The sequence below is a fragment of the Cyprinodon tularosa genome, unplaced genomic scaffold, assembly GCF_016077235.1.
Source record: "Cyprinodon tularosa strain WSP-4 unplaced genomic scaffold, ASM1607723v1 ctg1535, whole genome shotgun sequence".
Taxonomy (NCBI): domain Eukaryota; kingdom Metazoa; phylum Chordata; class Actinopteri; order Cyprinodontiformes; family Cyprinodontidae; genus Cyprinodon; species Cyprinodon tularosa.
This window is the reverse complement of record NW_024038370.1, coordinates 24,577-45,582: the sequence shown is the minus strand read 5'-3', so window position 1 is coordinate 45,582 and position 21,006 is coordinate 24,577. Positions and strand designations below refer to the sequence as shown.

The 21,006-nt window shown below is 44.7% G+C and overlaps 1 pseudogene; it reads left to right on the top strand.

The window, feature by feature from the left end:
• The first annotated feature begins 204 nt into the window (after positions 1-204).
• LOC119779944 lies at positions 205-20,240 on the top strand (annotated as a pseudogene).
• The last annotated feature ends 766 nt before the right edge of the window (positions 20,241-21,006 follow it).

Here is a 21,006-nt window from a genome sequence, read left to right as displayed (position 1 = left end):
GCTTTACTCCATATCAGTTGGTGGCGGTAATGCACAATTCACAAGTCTGCCAACCGCCATAAAATCCCATAAGAAGAAGAAGAAGAAACACAATGTTACGAATGAGCGAGCTGCCTGTGGTAAGATGGCCGCCACGTGCGGACGTCGACCCCCATTGGCCAGCAGCGCGGACGAGACATCTAGCCTTTATTATGGATATCTATGGGCTGCGTCCTCGGAAGTACGCAGCCTGCGAATTGAGACGCAGCTACAGTGACGTCAGCTTCAAGATGGATACTGGAGCTCCACGGTGTTAGCGGCGTTTAGCTCAAGGTAAATCCGATTTATGAACGCTAATTTCGGCCAGTCGTTCTCTCCCGCTCCCTCCTCAAGCGCTCGGAGGTTCACTTAGGTCTGTATTCCGGCGTTAGCTCCGCTTCTTCATCAAGCGCTCGAGGTTACATTAGACATGCAGCCCTGAAGGGAGGGGGAGGAAATAGCTGCATGTCTGACAGATAAGTTTACGGCTACACTAACACATAGTTATCAAACTAAGAAGAAGTTCTTCGGGACAGCTTCTTTTGGGACAGTTATCTCCTTCTCCGCATGAACTGTCCTGCAAACAAAATAGTTTCTACACATACATAAATAAAAAGAGAGAGAGAGAGCACAATGGAAAAGGTGCCACCTGTACCAACGCAAATTACAAATGATTGTAATACAAACATGAGATAACCTAAATATATTTTATTCTAACAGCCTCCATTTTAGCTAAAAGACTGAAAAATTGTTTATTTATATTATATTATATTATTTATTATATGCCTGGACACAACATCTCTGATAATATTTGATTAGTGCTAGACTTAGTTGATTATAAAGATCTTATCCCTGGTGATCCAATTATTCTGTTCTTAGATTATCAAAAGGCCTTTGATACAGTTAGTCACAACTTTATTTTTGACACATTGTCCTTTTTTAACTTTGGTAAGTTTTTCATTAAAGCCTTTAAGATACTTTATAGAGATAATATCAGTTCTATAAAACTTCTATATGGCACATCTAGCACGTTTAATATCAATAAAGGGGTTTGTCATTTATGTCCGGCATCCCCTTACATTTTTCTGCTTGTTGGCCAAATTCTATATTATTTAATTAGACAGAGTTAATTTGAGAGAATTACAATATTTGATCAAGAACTTAAAATTTCACAACTTGTGACAATATTACATTATTTTTTAAGATATTCTAGAGAAATTCCTATAGCTAATCAAGCATTTCAGGATTGATACTCAATCTAAAAAAATGTGAAATCATTCCCTTATATATGACTGCTGCTACTTAAATGTGTAATAATCCTGTAAAAAAAAAACTGTAACTTACCAAGGAGTTAAAATCTCCACTGGCCACAACAACATGGGTATTAATTTTACTCCTGTTTGTGAATTTATTAAAAAGAAATTTAAGAGTTGGTTAGGTAGGGATTTAACTATTTATGGTAGAGTACTACTAAACAAAGCAGAAGGAATATAAAGGGCGTCATATCTTTTCGCATCTTTAGATGTTAGTAAATCGCTCTGTTCTGATAAAATTCTCTTTAACTTCTACCAACAGGATCGAATAATTTTTTATTCAAGATTTTACATAGATATTATCCAGTTAAAAATAACATTTGCCGCTTCTCTCCAGATGTCAGCAACATCTGCTCTGTCAGTGTGAAGGTGAAAGTATGTTCCCACACTACAATATTTTGGTTCGGCTTGGAAAAACTCCTTACAGAAAAAAATAGGGAAAAAAATTGTTTTATCAAAATTACATATTTTACTTATCTTTTACAATTCAACTTTTTCTTTAGATGAAATATATTTAATGAATCTTATTATAATCCTAGCAAAATATTATGTCCACAAGATGAAATGGAGTGAAAAAAATCCCATGTTTTAATAATTTTCAAGAAACTGAATTAAAATTGTATCTGGCCTCTGTTGAAAAACTTAACTTTAATAACAAGAAACTGGTAAAAACTTTAACTCGGCTCGAAATATTTAACTTCATCCTATAAGCTGATCCCTTTATTATTTATTTATTCATTTATTTAGTTTTTCTTGTTCTTTTTGCTGTAATATACCCTTCTTCATATGTATTTTAATATATTTTGACACTAATTAGTAATGAAAACTGAAACAGTACACATCGTTTTATTTTACCTATACATATATTTATTTAACTTTTGTCGGCTGTATGTATGTTGATGTTATTTGTTTGAAATAAAGTTATTAAAAAAGGTGAGCTGTGACGTCATCAGTTGCGCAACATCCGTCACGTTTACTTTCGGTTTGAATTCCATTGTTAAGGTGTGCCTCCGATCAGGTTGTTGGATCTTTTCTTGTTGTTTAAATGTTGTTCTTCAACTCTGGTTCGTTTGCTTTGTTTCCTTCTTGAACTTTGTCTTCAGGAACTTTCCTGATTGTTTCTGCTCTTTAATGTTTGGAGAACAGATTCACTGCTTATTTCAGCACAAAGCCCTCTGGTGTTTGAAGGTCAGTATTATATTACTGATGAACTAGAATCAAACAACATGATGAACAGCTGATGTTTCTTTGATTTATTCTCTTAACAAACTGATTCATGTTTTTATTCTTGTAATCAAACTCTGGTCTCCACCATCAAGGTCAAAAACAATAACTTCTTGCTTCCTTTCAAAGTAAAATATCTGTCTATATAATCTTTGATGCAGCATATAATGCAAACACTATAAATACAAATTAATTTTCCATCATTTGTAGTGATTAAAAATTAACTAACTAAAATACTTTGTTCAGGACAAATAACTGTGCGTCAGTGAATGTAAATGTTGCTCCATGTCTCCATCTAGTGGACTGATGGTAGAAGTGCAGCAGCTGATGGCAGCTTCCTCTGCCTCTCTGTTCTCTGACTGCATTCACCTGACACTGATATGAAGCAGAAAAGAAGAGCCAATCAGAGGAGGAGCAGCTGATCTTTTTCCAGCACTAATGATGTAAAGGATGATCAGAGTTGATGTGCAGATGAATGATGTGTGTTTCCTCTGCAGGTGAAGGTAGAAAGTGTGTGTGAGCTGATGTGAATTCAGCAGCATGGATCAGTGTGAGGACAGAGAGGAGGGAGTCCCTCCCTCTAAAACAACTCTGTGTGGGGAAGATGAGGACCAGAGCAAAGGTCAGAGGTGAGGTCACCATCTCTAACTGTCCACAGCTCTTTTCACACAGCGTTCACTATATCAGGCCAAAACAGACGTGGTGATGAAGCTGCTGCTGCTCCTCTTTGCTGCTTCATCCAGACTGAACAGATTAAGTTTTAACCATCATGTTTCTGTCAGGATCCATCAGAGACTCAAAACAGAACCAGAACCCAGCTGTGTGTCCTTGAAGAGCGACTGGTCAAAGGCAGAACCCATTCTCTTTAAATCTCCTGGACTGCCATCATCAGAGAGGTGAGCTGTTTCTTACTGCTGTAACTATGGAAACTGAAACAGTAATAATGTTTCCAGTTATATTTTCAGAGTTCTGATCCATTATCTACACTCTAAGAAGTAATCCTGTAAATTTATAGTAAGATAATGGCAGCTACACAAGCCAGTATTTGGTATTTCTCACATTTAGTTTCACTACTCCATGCATTTAATCAGTATGCTCCTGCAAAGGGAGAAACATTGAGCAGTCTTAGTTTGACAGTAGAGTAGAAAAGTGCTACAAGTGGTGCAGTTTTAAAATGCATAATCAAGGATTTGTTATTGTTATTATCACCTTCCTTGTTTGTGGTACAAAATTCCAACTCCATTCCCAGATTAAGAAATTTACTACATAGACATATTTAAAAAATAAAGTACCGTATTTTCACGACTATAAGGCACACTTAAACGTCTTTTTTCCCCCTCAAAATGTGCGGTGCGCCCTATGGTGTGGTGCGCCCTATGTGTGTTGTAACTGCGACTTTTGAGACCACCTCATTGAGGAGATGATGAAAGAGTGGCTGAATGTAAGGAGACCAGGTGTTTTTTTTCCACTCATCACCATCGCTGTTAATCTGTGACTCCATGCGTGCCCATCTCACAGCTGATGTGAAAAACATGGGGAAACAAATTAACGCTGTGCTCGCTGTTCAACCGCTCAACATCGGGTGTGAACCGGACCCAGCAGGTGCAGCAGAAGCAGCGAGTTTACATGCAAAGTCAATGGTTGACGCGCATATAGGTGCAGCAAAAGGTCCTGCAGCGCGTTTTGAGCAGCAGGCGCTGAGCGTTGGGAGCGAAGCATCTGACGCACCGCCAACGCGCTGCTGCTGCTCAGATGGAAAAATTGAAGTTTTGCTGCTGGAAGCGCCGCATCAAGCAATCAGAGAAGCTGATCTGGGAGCTGACAGCGAGACAGACACAGCGCTCTGATGACATATGATATTAACGCAAATGAAAAAGGCTGGATGGATGGATGAGGAGATGATGAAAGCGGGGCTGAGGCAGGTGTATGTGAGGAGACCAGGTGGTTTTTTCCACGCATCACCATCGCAGTTAATCTGTGACTCCATGCGTGCCCATCTCACAGCTGATGTGAAAAACAGGTGAATCAAATGAACGCTGTGCTCGCCGTTATCCCGGGGGGTCTGACAAAGGAACTTCAACCGCTCGACATCGGTGTGAACCGGCCGTTCAAAGTAAGGCTGCGAGCGGCGTGGGAGCGATGGATGACAGACGGAGACCACAGTTTCAGGATAAGTGGAAGGCAGCGCCGGGCAAGTTACGCCACCGTTTGCAGATGGATTGTTGATGCTTGGACTAACGTGTCTGCTGGCTCTGTTCTTCAAGCTTTTGCAAAAGCCGGCATTATTTCTGAGGAGCTGCGCTGCACGGAAAGTGACTCTGACAGCGAAGAAGGGGATTTCTAGAGGTCCAAGGTGGAGGAAAAGCTGCTGCCCACAGTCCTCTGTGCTGCTGCACTGCTGCAGAGCCGTCCTCTTGGCAGCAGTGCAGCTGCTGGTGATGCAGTATGAGGTCTGTAGGTCAGGATGTCCAGAATCCAGTTTCCCGGTGTGGAACTGAGTTTTAAGAGAGGAGAGCTTCTGCACCAGGGTCTATGGAATGATGGTGTTGAAGGCTGAGGAGAAGTCCAAAAAGAGCAGAAGGATGTAGGAGTAATCATAAATGTAATGATCATTAAGTTATATCACATATTAGAGATTAAGATAACATTCTTTAGAACAGATTTTTTAGTCAAAGGTACGGTTATGTACAAATCATATTCAATTATGTGAACAATAATAATTAGAGCACATTGCCAGGCCTCAGAGAATCAGCTACAAAACCATAGGCTTTCAATGTCAATAATTAGTTATGACTGCAAAGACAGTGTTACAAAAATTTACGAATTACAGGTTTAATGACTTAAACTGAGTTAAAATATTTTTTTGCAATCTCAAGGACTGAGAAATGTTTGTGAGGATCTGTTTTTTTGTGTGTCTATTTAGTTCCTGTGTTGTCTTGTCTGCCCCTGATTGCTCCCAGCTGTGTCTCCTGTACCCTGATTACCCCTTGTGTATTTAATCCCACTTGTGCCCATTGCTCCTTGTCATGTGTTGGATGTTGGCCTGTGTCTCCCCAGTGCCTGTTTTGTGTCTTTCCAGTTGCTACCAGAGTCTGAGCTCCAAGCCTTATTGCTCACCTGTGCTGCCAGGACTCCTGTACACCTTGCTTTCATCATTAAATCACATTTTCACTGTAACCTGGGTCCGGCCGTGTCCATCCTCGCCACCAAACACCACTTCATGACAATGTTAAAAAATAAAAGTGATCACATATCCAGGCCTCGAGGCATTGTTAAAGACAAAAACATAACAATTAAAGATGTTTAAGAAAATACAACACAGGATTCTGTACTTATTCTTTGTCAGTCAAACTGGTTCTTACTTTATCAGATGCAAGGGAGGGTACAGTTGAGCATGAAAAAATATAAAGACAAATTAGTTATAATTTAAATATTTTGGAAACAGAATTATTTCAAAGAAAAAACATGAAAACAACTAACCTGAAATGACACCGTGATCTACCCTAATCAGAGAAGATCAGAGTGCTTCTATCTTTATCAAAAACAATCAGGGTAGAAGCATGTGCATCACTGTCTGCAGTTTCTTTTGGAATAGCTTGCCAAACTTTCTTTACATCATATTTCCATGGCTGGTCTTTTTGCCATTCTGGGTTAATCACAACATGAAGTGCCTAAACAACACAATCTAAAATAAGAAAAACTGGCAAAAAACAGTCTGGCAATTTGAAAGTAAAATTGATGACAAATGACTTAACAGCACAATCTCTGGTCTAAATTCACTTTCTGTTATGCAAAACCATAATTTTAATTATCCAGGGTGATTTACTTTCCATTTGATGCTTTAAAATCGGAGGATGAATGCTGATTGTGAACATTACAAATATTGAAGAAAAATGCCCAGCCAAGAAAATATACTGTATCACACTGTTATTTTACAGTAGTTTGCTGGCAGTCATCATTTTTGATTATAACAAAAAACACATCAAAAAACAGTATTCTACTGAACTTTACAATAACAGTGGGGAATGTTTGAAGTCCAAGTTGAACATCAGGTTTGTAAAATGTTCACTGGATGATTCTGGTGTTACTGATCATCACTGTAGATCATCTTTCTCTTTCCAACTGCATTGTACTGTGTTCATATGATTAACTTTTGTTCTGCATTAAGGACTTTTAATGTGAAAATCTTTGTGATTTTATCTATGAACCAGCTGGATGAATATTCCTTGACTTCCTAATTGTTCCTGGCTCCTGCAGAGTGGACCAGCAGAGCTTAGAGGTTCCCAGTTGTCCATCTACCCAGCATCATCAAACACACCTGGACTCCATATTTATGGTCTGTACATGAACTACAACTACTTTTCCATGGGTTCTGTTCATAGTCATTGCCATCCTGCACTGTGCAACAGTCCTCTGGTCTGTCTGTCCAACATCTATCTGGTGTTTGGCTCCATGATTTCAGTCTGATGTTTCCTTCATCTATTATTCTGTTCCAGCTGCTGGAGGACAACATTGTCACTTTTGTGAAGAATGAGCTGAAGAATATCCAGAAGTTTCTGAGATCAGATCACCAGGAATGTTCAGAGAACAGAGAGAGAATGATGAGGTGTTGGAACGTGATGATGAAGAGGAGGAGCAGAGTAGGAGGAGCAGAGAGGCAGTGATGAAGATCACAATGTACTTCCTAAAGAAAATGAATCTGGAGGAGCTTGCAGATCGTCTGCAGTGCAGTAAGAGGTTTTCTACAAAGATTTGGCCTGATAGATAAATCACACACTTATTGATGTCTGAAGTGATGGAAGAACATTTATTCCAGTCATCATCTTTGTTTGGTGAATGATTTTACTTTTTGTCTTCATTTAGAACATCCTACTGCAGTTTGTCAACATCAACTAAAATCTCGTCTGAAGAAGAAGTTCCAGTCTGTGTTTGAGGGGATCGCTAAAGCAGGAAGTCCAACCCTTCTGAACCAGATCTACACAGAGCTCTACATCACAGAGGGAGGGACTGGGGGGGTCAATGATGAACATGAGGTCAGACAGATTGAAACAGCATCCAGGAAACCAGGCAGACCAGAAACAACAATCAGACAAGAAGACATCTTTGAAGTTCCACCTGGAAGAGATGAACCAATCAGAACAGTGATGACGAAGGGAGTGGCTGGCATTGGGAAAACAGTCTTAACACAGAAGTTCACTCTGGACTGGGCTGAAGGCAAAGCCCACCAGAACATCCAGTTCATATTTCCATTCACCTTCAGAGAGCTGAATGTGCTGAAAGAGAAAAAGTTCAGCTTGGTGGAACTTGTTCATCACTTCTTCACTGAAACCAAAGAAATCAGCAGCTTTGATCACTTCCAGGTTCTGTTCATCTTTGATGGTCTGGATGAGAGTCGACTTCCTCTGGACTTCCACAACAAGGAGATCCTGACTGACGTTACAGAGTCCACCTCAGTGGATGTTCTGCTGACTAACCTCATCAAGGGGGAAACTGCTTCCCTCTGCTCTCCTCTGGATAACCACACGACCTGCTGCAGCCAATCAGATCCCTCCTGAGTGTGTTGGCATGGTGACAGAGGTCAGAGGGTTCAATGACCCACAGAAGGAGGAGTACTTCAGGAAGAGATTCAGAGATGAGGAGCAGGCCAGCAGGATCATCTCCCACATCAATAGATCTAGAAGCATCCAGATAATGTGCCACGTTCCAGTCTTCTGCTGGATCACTGCTACGGTTCTGGAGGATGTGTTGGAGACCAGAGAGGGAGGAGAGCTGCCCAACACCCTGACTGAGATGTACATCCACTTCCTGGTTGTTCAGACCAAAGTGATGAAGGTCAAGTATGATGGAGGAGCTGAGACAGATCCTCACTGGAGTCCAGAAAGCAGGAAGATGATTGAGTCTCTGGGAAAACTGGCTTTTGATCAGCTGCAGAAAGGAAACCTGATCTTCTATGAATCAGACCTGACAGAGTGTGGCATTGATATCAGATCAGCCTCAGTTTACTCAGGAGTGTTCACACAGATCTTTAGAGAGGAGAGAGGACTGTACCAGAACCAGGAGAAGGTGTTCTGCTTCATCCATCTGAGTGTTCAGGAGTTTCTGGCTGCTCTTCACGTCCATCTGACCTTCATCAACTCTGGGGTCAACCTGATGGAAGAAACACAAACATCTAAGAAGTCTTCATCATCTAATAAACCTGAACTAAATTCTCTCCACCAGAGAGCTGTTGACAAGGCCTTACAGAGTCCAAATGGACACCTTGACTTGTTCCTTCGCTTCCTCCTTGGTCTTTCACTGCAGACCAACCAGAGCCTCATACAAGGTCTGATGATACAGACAGGAAGTAGCTCACAGACCAATCAGGAAACAGTACAGTACATCAAGGAGAAGATCAGTGAAAATGTGTCTGCAGAGAAAAGCATCAATCTGTTCCACTGTCTGAATGAACTGAATGATCGTTCTCTGGTCCAGGAGATCCAACAGGCTCTTAGATCAGGAAGTCTCTCCACAGATAAACTGTCTCCTGCTCAGTGGTCAGCTCTGGCCTTCATCTTAGTGACATCAGGAGAAGATCTGGATGTGTTTGACCTGAAGAAATACTCTGCTTCAGAGGAGGTTCTTCTGAAGCTGCTGCCAGTGGTCAAAGCTTCAAATAAAGCTCTGTAAGGACGCAGATGGTTACTGCATTTATTTGTAATATAAATCTGTTATTTATGAGGTAAATATTGATCCATGATGTTTCACTTTATGTGTTGGTGCAAATGTCACCCAATAGCAGTCCAAAACTAAAAGAGAGACAAACTTCCTTCACGTCTTGGTTATGATGTTAAATATTTAGGCTGCAAGACTCCTCCTTTTCTAAATCGGAAACTGGATTAATTCAGTTCATGATAGAATTAAATAGTCCTCTTGCCAGTCTCCTTACTGAATATTTTTTTAACAAACTTTTCTCTCTGTCTCCTCAGACTGAGTGTGTGTAACCTCTCAGAGAGAAGCTGTGAAGCTCTGTCCTCAGTCCTCAGCTCCCAGTCCTCCAGTCTCAGGCAACTGGACTTGAGTAACAACAAGCTGCAGGATTCAGGAGTGAAGCTTCTCTCTGCTGGACTAAAGAGTCCAAATTGCAACCTGGAAACTCTCAGGTAATTTTTTCTCAATCCTGGTGAAATCCATTACCTGCTATCAGAAGTGATGTAAAGGTGGGGGTCGGGCTTTAACTGAAAGTGTAACTAAGAATGTTCTATGACTATTTCATATTAAGAGTTTAAGCACCCGCTTCTTGAATGTTTTCCTCTTTGACCAGTTCAGACCTTGGGCTCTACCTCAATGTTCTCATATTCTCATCATGTGATGAATTGTGTTTGCAGCTTATCAGGCTGTTTGGTCTCAGAGGAAGGCTGTGCTTCTCTGGCCTCAGCTCTGACCTCCAACCCCTCCCATCTGAAAGAGTTGGACCTGAGCTACAATCATCCAGGAGACTCAGGAGTGGAGCTGCTGTCGGTTGGACTGAAGGACCCACACTGGAGACTGGAAGCTCTCAGGTATGGAGGAACCTGCTGCAGAAGGAGAGAAGGTCTGATAGAGGAGGAAGAGGGAGAAATGTCTTTAGTCAGTCTGATGGAAAACATTTAGTTTGAAGTATATAGTTAGTTTGATAATTAAATATCTAGTTTACAACCATGGCATTATAAATAGATGAGTAATAGGGTGGAAATATTACTTGACATTTTGAACTTCCTTTTATCTGTCATGATAAGCTAAATAACTTAAGTTATTTCTGTTAATTTTGTTTGTTTAACTTTGCAAACAGCTGCCCATTTAAACTGTAGGAATCTTTCACATGGTGCTGAATGATTCTGGGAAACCAACCCATCTACTGGAACCACAATGACATGGTAGTCAGAGCAGCAGGGGGCCAAATATAGCTCCATGTGGAACCAAGAGGTTGGAGAGAGAAAATCAGTTCTATTTCATCCCTACTGACTGCCAGAGTGCGGTACTGAAAGCACTGAATGTTCCCTTCGGGCATGCGCAGTTCGAGTAATTATACCAACAGAGTCACACCTGTGACACCGGATGGCCACTCAGAAGCTATATAGCCTGGTGTCATCTTTTGCTCTGCTCCTTTTTTCTTCTCGCAAGCGGTTCGCTAACTTCCCCGTTGTCTGAAGCCCCTGTCTCTTGACCGGAGTTGTGGTTTTTGTCCGCCCTCCCAGGGCTGTAACGGGTCGATTCTGAGGATTAAGGAAGGTAAGTGAGTTGTTTGCTGGTGATGGTAGCGTCCGCGCCCCCTCTCCCGGCTCACGACTTTAGCTTTTTACCTACAGCTTCGTGCTGTTTTGTTTCGAACTGGTGACGGCAGCTTTTTCGCCCCTACTCCCAGTGTGAATAACTTCACTGCCGAAGATACGGCTAACGTAGTTAGCTTCTTTAGTTTGTTGGTGTTATACCTGGTGACGGCAGCGGTTTTCGCCCCCTCTCCCAGTATATTCCCTACTTTTGCATCCTTTTTTTCACCGGTCTGCGCTGCTATAATTACTGACGGCCGCGGTTTTCGCCCCCTCTCCCAACCAAGTGTGGTCTACTTCGTTTGCCGAAGTTGGAGACGGCTAACGTTGTTAGCCTTTTTTGGTTTGTTTGCAGCCTTCTTCCTCGGTCTGCTTAGTTATAAATGGTGACGGCAGCGTTTTCGCCCCCTCTCCCAATATCAACCTTTTTTGCAGCCTTTTCGTTGGTCTGCTCTCTTAATTGGTGACGGCAGCGTTTATCGCTCCTACTCCCAACTTAAGTTGCCATACAGCTAACGTTGTTCGCTTTTTTTGTTTATTGCTTTTATACCTGGCGACGGTAGCGGTTCTCGCCCCCTCTCCCAGTATCGGCCGCCTTGTGTCCGCAGCCTCTCTTGTTTTATCCGCTATAATTGGTGACTGCAGCGTTGTTCGCTCCTACTCCCAACTTAAGTTTCCATACAGCTAACGTTGTTAGCTTTTTTGGTTTATTGGTTTTATACCTGGTGACGGTAGCGGTTCTCGCCCCCTCTCCCAGTATCGGCTGCCTTGTGCTCGCAGCCTCTTTTCGTTTCTCTGCTGTAATTGGTGACGGCTGCTTTTGCGCCCCCTCCCGATTTTCGATAACTTTCTGTTCTTTAAGCCTTGTCGGCCTTCGACATGGATGGCTCTCGCAGCTGCATGGATTGTGGGGCTGCCCTGCAGGCAGAGGATGGCCACGACCTGTGCCCTACCTGCCTTGGACATGAGCACCTTTTGGAGGCGCTGTCTGAGAACCCCTGCATGAACTGCAGCTTTATGCCCCATGCAGTGAGGGTGGCCCGGTTGGCCCAGTTGTGCCCCCAGGAGGGCTCGGACCTTCCGCCCTCTGGGCAGGTGGTTCCCCCAAGCGTTCTAAGCGCTGTGGTGGGACCACAGCATCTGTGCCCCTCCCCCGGACGAAGCGGGCCAAACCTGACCAGGGCTTGTCCACAAGGGTGGAGCAGTTGTCAGCAGAGCTGGCAGAGATGAAGTCCTTGTTGCAGACACGGCAATCTGATCCCTCGCTCCCAGTGGTTGGGCTCTCTTCCCCACCAATGCCCGAGCTGGTTGTAGAGGATGACGTTATCTCTCTGGCTGCTTCCGCTTCTCATTTTAGAGATGAGGAGGAGGCAGGGTCCTCTCAAGCCTCTGAGGCTGGTTCATTTTCATCTCAGAGTGCGGTTGGAGAGGCCGGTGACGGTTCCATGCGGGAGGTCATGTCTATGGCACTGAAGCAGCTGCAGCTGGAACTCCCACAAGGAGAGGCATCCAGCTCCGGCAGTGCTTTTTTCAGACGTGGAAGGGCTCCTACTCCTTTTTCTGTGCCTCCATCAGAGGAGTACCTGAAGGAGTTACACGCCTGTTGGCGGGAACAGAGAGCGCTGTCGCGTCTCTCCTCAGATGGTCGTGTATTAGCTGCCATGCATGAGTCGGTGAAGGCCGGCCTGGACCGTATGCCAGCAATTGAACCAGCTGTTGCTTCACTGATTGTGTCACCAGATGAAGCCCTGCGTCCTGATGTCCGGTGCCTGCGGACTGAATGTCGGGTTACAGATGACCTCCTCTGTAAGGCGTACAATGCAGGAGCGCGTGCTGGCCGCCTTGGCAATTCTCTGGCGCACCTCATGTTTGCCCTGTCTGCATCTGTTCAGGACACTGGTGGTGCAAGTGCGGCGGTTGGTTATAGTGACGCAGCGCTGCAGGCCTTCGCGCTGATAACCAGAGAGCTTGGACGGGTCATGTCTTTCCTTGTCCAAGCTCGTAGACAGGTCTGGTTGGCACAGTCTCCTCTGACTGAAGCATGCCATAGGACCCTCAGGGGTGTCCCGGTTGTACCAGGGGAGCTGTTTTGATCAGCTGCCTTGGAGGCGCTGGAACGGACTGCTCAGGCACGTCAGACTAGCCAGCAGCTTTCCGGCCTTCGCAGGAGCATACCTGCCTTTCTCCAGCGTTCGGGCCGCCCTGCCACTACCCCCAGCGTTCAGCCACGACCTCAGACTGGTGGCAGACCTGTTGGTTCCTATCCCCATGATGTGCGGCAGAGACCGAGGAGGGACTTTCGTGAGCCAGTCTGCCGCCCTGTTACACAGACCCGGGCCTCAAATCCTGGACGCCCTCCCCCCAGAGCCCCCAGGGGCCGTGGGGATAGAAGATGATGCCACCGGGCCAGCCTTCGGACATTTTTCCCATCAGCAGCTGAATTTCTGGGCTGCTCATGCCGTAGATCCATGGGTGGTTGCCACCTTAACCAATGGCTACAGGCTCCAGTTCCGACGGCGGCCCCCCCTTTCACACCGGGTCAAGATGACTGTCATCACAGACCCGGTGAAATCTCAGGCACTAGACAAGGAGCTTTCCGCCCTCCTGGGCAAGGGGGCAATCGAGTCTGTAGATCCTCTGCGGCAACCCAGAGGCTACTACTTCACATACTTCCTTGTGGCCAAGAAGACCGGCGGTTTTCGCCCCATTTTAGATCTAAGGGGACTGAATCGGTACCTGAAGGTCCTTCCCTTCCACATGCTCACCATAACAGAGGTCCTTCAGACTATTGTGGCGGGAGATTGGTTTACATCAGTAGATCTGACAGACGCCTACTTTCACGTGCCTATTGCGGCAGAACATCGCCGTTTTCTCAGGTTCGCCTATCGGGGGCGCCATTGGCAATTCCGGGTGCTCCCATTCGGGCTCTCCCTTTCCCCGAGGGTGTTTACTCGATGCGTGAAAGCAGCCCTCTCTCCTCTACAGGCCTCCGGAGTCAGGATTCTGCCATACCTGGACGATTGGCTTCTTTGTGCTCCCTCTCAGGTAGCTACCTCTCGGGATACGTCCCAGCTTCTACTTCATGTGTCACTGTTAGGCCTCAAAGTCAACTTGGCAAAGAGTTGTCTTGTTCCATCTCAGACAATCACCTTTCTTGGGATGCATCTGGACTCTGCTACCATGATGGCCCGTCCATCTGTTCACAGGGTGGATGACATACTCCAGCTTGTCCGTCGATTCAGACTGGGCAGGGAGTTTCCCTACATCATCTTCCTGCGAATGCTGGGCAAACTGACATCAGTCACTCGTGTCGTGCCCTTAGGGCTGCTCCTTCTGCGTCCTTTGCATCGATGGCTCAACAGCTTTCGCCTAGAAGCCAGGCTGCACAGGCATCGCAGGCTAATGGTGACCAGGAGCTGCCTCCATGCCCTAGCTCCTTGGCGAGACGGGACCCTTTTGTCCAGTGGTGTTCCAATGGGGCTAGTAGTGTGTCGAAGGGAGGTGGTCACCACGGATGCCAGCCTCATGGGCTGGGGTGCCGTGTGGCAACACAGAGCTGTTCGAGGTCTCTGGGACCCAAGGGAGCGCACCGAACACATAAATGTGCTGGAGCTGCGGGCTGTGCACATGGCCCTCAGGTGCCTTCTGCCCCACCTAGAGGGAAGGCACGTGCTGATTCGGACAGACAACATCTCTGTTGTTTATCATATAAACCACCAAGGTCGCACCAGGTCAGCACATCTCTTGAAGGTGTCGAGGGATCTCCTGGAATGGGCGTTTCCCCGTCTGTGTACCCTGCGCGCAGCGTATCTGCCAGGATGGCAGAACCAGGTTGCCGACTCTCTATCCCGCCAGGCACCTGCTCCGGGAGAGTGGTCTCTTCACCGTGACGTAGTGCGCATAATCCAGAACCTCTTTGGGCAAGCAGAGGTAGATCTGTTCGCCACAGAGGAGTCGACTCATTGCCCCCTATGGTATTCCCTAACCGGGACGGCGGGTGCACTGGGCCAGGATGCACTGGCTCATCCATGGCCGCAGGTTCTCCTGTATGCCTTTCCACCTCTCTCACTGATTTGGCCGACTCTACGGAGGGTTCTCGAGCAGGGCCACAGAGTGTTGCTGGTAGCTCCGTTCTGGCCAGCGCGGCCGTGGTTCCCGCTGCTTTGGAGTATGTGTCACGGTACTCCATGGCGTCTTCCAGCAAGGAGGGATCTGCTGTCTCAGTTGGGGGGACAGATATGGCACCCCAACCCTCAACGTCTCCAGCTGTGGGCATGGCCCCTGGGAGGCTGACTGGGTGTTCAGACACCGTGAGACACACCGTATTGAGTGCTAGGGCTTCCTCCACTCGGCTGCAGTATGCTAACAGATGGCGCCTCTTTTCTCAGTGGTGCTCTGCCCACAATGAGAACCCGGTTTCCTGCTCGGTGCCCACTATTTTGGAGTTCCTCCAGTCTCTCCTTGATAAGGGCCGCTCTCCTTCGACCCTTAAAGTGTATGTTGCAGCAATTTCATGTCTTCACCGAACTGTTGACAACCGTACAGTGGGGCGCCATGAACTGGTTTCACTTTTTCTGCGTGGTGCTCGTAGGTTGTGCCAGCGGCCAGCCCCACGAGCCCCAGATTGGCATCTGCTGTTGGTTCTCACAGCTCTGTGCCACCCTCCATTCGAGCCTTTGGCACAAGCAGAACTCAAGAGGCTTTCCTGCAAGACTGCTTTCCTGATGGCTATCGTCTCAGCTAAGAGGGTCAGCGAGCTACATGCTCTTTCCGTCAGCCCTAGGTGTATCAGGTGGAATCCAGATGGCTCTGGTGTTACCCTGTGGCCTAATACTGCGTTTGTGCCTAAGGTGTTGTCTCCTTTTCACCGTAACCGGCCATTGCGGCTGGCTCGGTTTCCGCCTCAATCTGGTACAACTGAGAATGAGTCTGAGTTGTTGTGCCCAGTAAGAGCGTTGGAGGCATACATTGCAGCCACCGCCAATCTGAGACGCTCGGACCAGCTTTTCCTATGCTATGGGGGTCCAAGGTTAGGCTGTCCTCTTTCTAAACAGCGTCTGTCCCATTGGATTCTGAGTGTCATCTGCCACGCCTACGCTGCAGGTCACTGCTCCCTGCCAGTCGGTGTGAGAGCACATTCCACCAGGAGCGTCACCGCTTCCTGGGCTGCTTTGACAGGGGTTCCGCTGGAAGCTATATGTGCTGCTGCTTCATGGGCTTCCCCAACCACCTTCACCAGGTTCTACAGTGTCAATGTGGCTGCCCCTCATCCCCTGGGTCAGGTCCTTTTACAAGGTTCTGCTGGGCCTCCTCTGTGAGGTATGTGCTCAGGATTCCTTGTGACATCGTTGGCATTAGTCATTCAGTGCTTTCAGCACCGCCCTCTGGCGGTCAGTAGGGATGAAATAGAACGAAAGTTACGTATGTAACTACGGTTCTATGAATCCCGGATGACCGCCAGAGCTTCTCTGTCACTCAGAATCCTTGCTTTTGCGAGAAGATTCTGTAGGAGCAGAGCAAAGGATGACACCAGGCTATATAGCTTCTGAGTGGTCATCCGGTGTCACAGGTGTGTAATTACTCGAACTGCGCATGCCCGAAGGGAACATTCAGTGCTTTCAGCACCGCCCTCTGGCGGTCATCCGGGATTCATAGAACCGTAGTTACATACGTAACTTCCGTTTGAAACTGTTTCCTATCAGTTTCGGTTTGTCTCTCTGTTGTCACAAACGAGAGCATCATGGGCTGGGCGGGGCTTCCACTGATGGATCTACTGAGAAAATACAAGAAGCTGATTGGCTGATGGACAGGAAGTTAAAATATGCAGATAAATAACGTCATAAAGAAAATATTATTGGTGCAGAAGATAAACAGCAGGAAAAAAGGAACAATAGGAGGATGAGCAATATCTAGAAAAGATCGACATTTAGAGAAGCAAGTTGTGGACTTAATCAAGAATGTAATAACTAAATAAAAGTTAGATTAGAATATGTAGAAACTTTAATGCCTATGGAATTCAATGGAAGTGAATAAAGTGAAGATTGTAGAAACAGCAGAAGAATATTTTGAGGGTAAGAACTGATGATGTTTGGATAGTTTAAGAGAGACAAGAACAGATGTTGATCCAGGAAATGGATCAGTCCTTGATTTAACACTAGTGTCCAGGAAGATTTCAGCTTATTGTGAAATGAGATTTATTAGATGACTGATCCAAAGTTCTGTTGAATTTAATGAGAAAAATAAAAAAAGACAAAATCAGCACATCAAGAACTTCTGCAGTTAAGGGAGGATTACTTTCACAACCCGTTACTGCAGCTGCTGGATTCAGGATGCTGCTTCTACTTGGTCTCATTATAAATGTGTGCAGCGCCACCTGGTGGTGTTGGTTGGTAGAGGAAGTCCTGAAAGGTTGGAGGTGTTTGTCAGAGGTGTGTGATGATGGAAGCCTCCCCCCGTGTTTGTGAGTCTGAGCTCAGAGATGAAATCTTTGATTCTTGTTGAACTCTTTGTTGAATGTGATGCAGCTTCTCCTTTTTAATGTTTATATTTCTGGATATTACAGTGAGGCCACAGCAGGTTTTCAGCAGCAGTTGTTTAGTGTTTCATTCCTTCATCTGTGTGTGGGAGTGTGGATGGAACAGGTATCCAGGTGTTGTGTCAGAGTTTAGATTGATTGTATTTTAATGGTGATTATTATATCAGGTTGCGCTTCCAGAAATGTTTCCTTAGATTCCTGATGTCCTTTTAGGCTTCAGTGAGTTTCTTCAGGTTGTTACTGAGGGATTTCCTTTCTCCTCTCTGTTGGAGCTTTTCCTGTGTTTGGAGAAATGAGTTGTGCTGCAGCAGCACCAACTGTCCTTCCTACATCCACTGCAGCTTGCAATCCAAATGCTGGACTGTTCCTGTCTCAGTGGAGGACAATGTGTGTCTGAGAGACATGTAATGTCCATGTTTGCTGCTGAAAGAGACTGATGGTCTGACCCCCCTCCTCCTTTCAGGGTGGACCCTGCAGGAGTCCGATTCTTGACACCAGGTCTGAGGAAGTGTAAGTGTTTTTCTTCTGATTCATGACTACAAAGCAGCTCACATTCAACCATCTTCAAACTGTCACATCTCTCATTCAGGAGTCGTCATCAAAGTGTCAATAAATGATCAATAACTGCAGCTGGATTGTGTTTGTTCTCTCCATCAGATTCCTGTCAACTCACCATCGACACAAACACAGTGAGCAGAGCGATCCAACTGTCTGAAGACAACAGGAAGGTGACAAGTGTGGAGGAGCTACAGTCATATCCTGATCATCCAGACAGATTTGAGCTTCCACAGCTGCTGTGTAGAACTGGTTTGATTGGTCGCTGTTACTGGGAGGTTGAGTGGGGTGGTAGAGTTGATATATCAGTGAGTTACAGAAAAATTGGGAGGAAAAGAGACTGTAGGTTTGGATGGAATGATCATTCATGGAGGCTGAGCTGCTCTGATGTTGATGGTTACTCTGTCTGTCACAATAACACATCAACTCGTTTCTTCTCCTCCTCTGTTTCTCACAGAGTAGCAGTGTATGTGGACTGTCCTGCTGGCATTCTGTCCTTCTACAGAGTCTCCTCTGACTCACTGATCCTCCTCCACACCTTTTACACCACATTCACTGAACCTCCGGTTCCTGGATTTGGGTTCTGGTTCAGTCCTGGTTCCTCAGTGTTTCTTTGCTGATTTGAGTCTAAAGTTTCCTCCTGAGAAACTCTCACAGCTTATTATAGTTCAGTGTCTACATGTCTGTTTCATTCAGAAACATGTTTTCATGGATCCAGGATGTTCAGGATTATTCCAGGATAATTCCAGGACCCACATTTTCTTTTTTCTGTTTCCAGTCAAAGATTCATAATGAATCTCAGGATGTTGTTTCTCTTGATTTTTTTCTTTTCATTCCTCACTCAGATTTCTTTAACTTTACTGCTGTTTTTCTCAGTCATGGACATTTTCTGTTTTGTCAGCTCCATTTGGATTCAAATGTTCCTTTTGTATATTTATTGCAGTTACACTTCACGTTTTGTAGTGGACAATGAACAGTTTTTTTTGCCATTTTTTCAGTCTCTACTCAAATTTTCATAAATTCCTAAATTACATTAAAACATTCCCATCTTAAAACCAGTTGATGGATGTCAAATGATGGTGCTTTAAAGAATAAAATGGAGAAAATCTTAATTTTGTACAATCAGAACTTCAATCTGCAACTCAGAAACTGCAGAACATTTTTCACTTTGGAGAAAAAAAATCCCAGGAGTATTTGTAATATTTAGGAACATAAAAGTAAAAAAATGTTAGATTTATGATAAATAATATAAAAATATAACAAGTCATTATAATATGACGCATGCCAGCATCACTGCATCTGTCCAAATCATACTATGGCTGAATAAACATGATTTTATGTAGGTTACACACACTGAGCTTGAATTAATCACAGATTGAGTCCAACTTGACGTTACACGTTATTTAATGTATGCTTATCTCCATCACGTGATGGCTACACTATGAGGACAATGCAGCGTGTCAGTTTCTACAGCAGAACAGAGGAGGTTCTGGAGGAGACCAGGGTCCACATCTGAACTCAGAGTTCTCCTGAGCCTCAGCGGAGCTGCTGGGTTTGGTTCTGATCCGCCTCTGTTCTGGTGTCTGATCTTCAGATACAATCTGAACCGACCCATCAGAACTCAGTTGGTGGAGGATGAGGATGGGGCGCGGCGAGGAGGTGGAGGAAGATGCCGTAATTCATCTCTCTGCTGTGGAGACCTGAGTTAGTCTGACAGTGAAACGTTAATTATATGAAACGGCAGCCTTGAAATTACAGTAACACTATTACTGTTATTAAAATAATAAGGATATTAATGATAATAGTTTCATCAGTTGTTTCAGGTTGGCAAACAACATTTCTGCTGCATTTTTTTTAAACTATCTTTTCTCCAATGTTGAGGGTCAAGTGTTTGGTCGGAGACATCAGAATGTGAGATGCCGACAATTGCAGCCGGCCCCTCTCCTCTTCACGCTCATAGTTGGCATAGAGATCGTAGATGTTTCTGTTCATGTTCGTGTGACTGGGCGAAAATATTCATGGGGATCAACATTCAGTTGGGATGCAACGGGAACAAAACTGCTAGAATAAAAATGTATTTAGGTTATCATATGATTGTATGATAACAATCATTTGTAATTTGCGTTGGTGCAGGTTGCACCTTTTCCATTGTGCTCTTTTTATTTATGTGTAGAAAATATTTTGTTTGTTTGCAGGACTGTTCGTGCGGAGAAGGAGATAACTGCCCTCTTCCCCAAAGAGGAAGAGGTCAAGTTCAGTAACCTAGTTCAGTAACTTGGAACGCCCTAGTTACATGAGTCATGTAACTAGGGCGTTCCTTAAACTTAATAAAACTGCAGGGTGCGCAGAGAAAACTTCAGAACATGGGTAGAAACCTGTAACTGTGTTTCTCTGTTCTCCCTGCAGGTATGAAACTGATTTCTTGACTCTTGTTGTCCTTGTGTCTTTGTGAATGTTTTAGGTACTTATACCTGACACTGAGGTAACACTGAACAATAAATTGTTGGGTAAATAGTTTGAAAAAGAGGAGATATTATAGACATGCTAACCTAAATGGCTGCAAATGCAACCACTGGTGAAAATGAATCAAACTCATGTAACATAGTGTCATGTTTCCCCTCTCTGCAACACTTTGAGTCACCAAGCTTTATCCTTTTTTTAAACCCTTGCTGTTTGATCAGCTTGATTTCAGAAGAACTGATGACATTTTTATTGCAGAAACATAAAATTGACTCTTTACATCTTCTAAGACGACTAGAAGAAGACTCACTATGTACGCTGAGGGCGATGAGTTCAGCCAAAAGTAAAATATTCAGGATTCCCAAAGATACAACCACACCGAGGCAGAGCCTCTTTGGAGCGGCTCGGACCTTAACAAGAACCTTAACCGTAGCAAAATTAATTAAACACATACTAGATTCTCTGTAATTTCATTCTTACCTGTGTGATGAGATGCAGTTTGTCCAACAGGTTCCATTTATTTAACCTTTATTTTACCAGGAAGTCCCTTGAGATAAAATCTCTTTTTCGAGGGAGACCTGGCCAAGAGGCAGCAGTACAATAAGACATATATAAA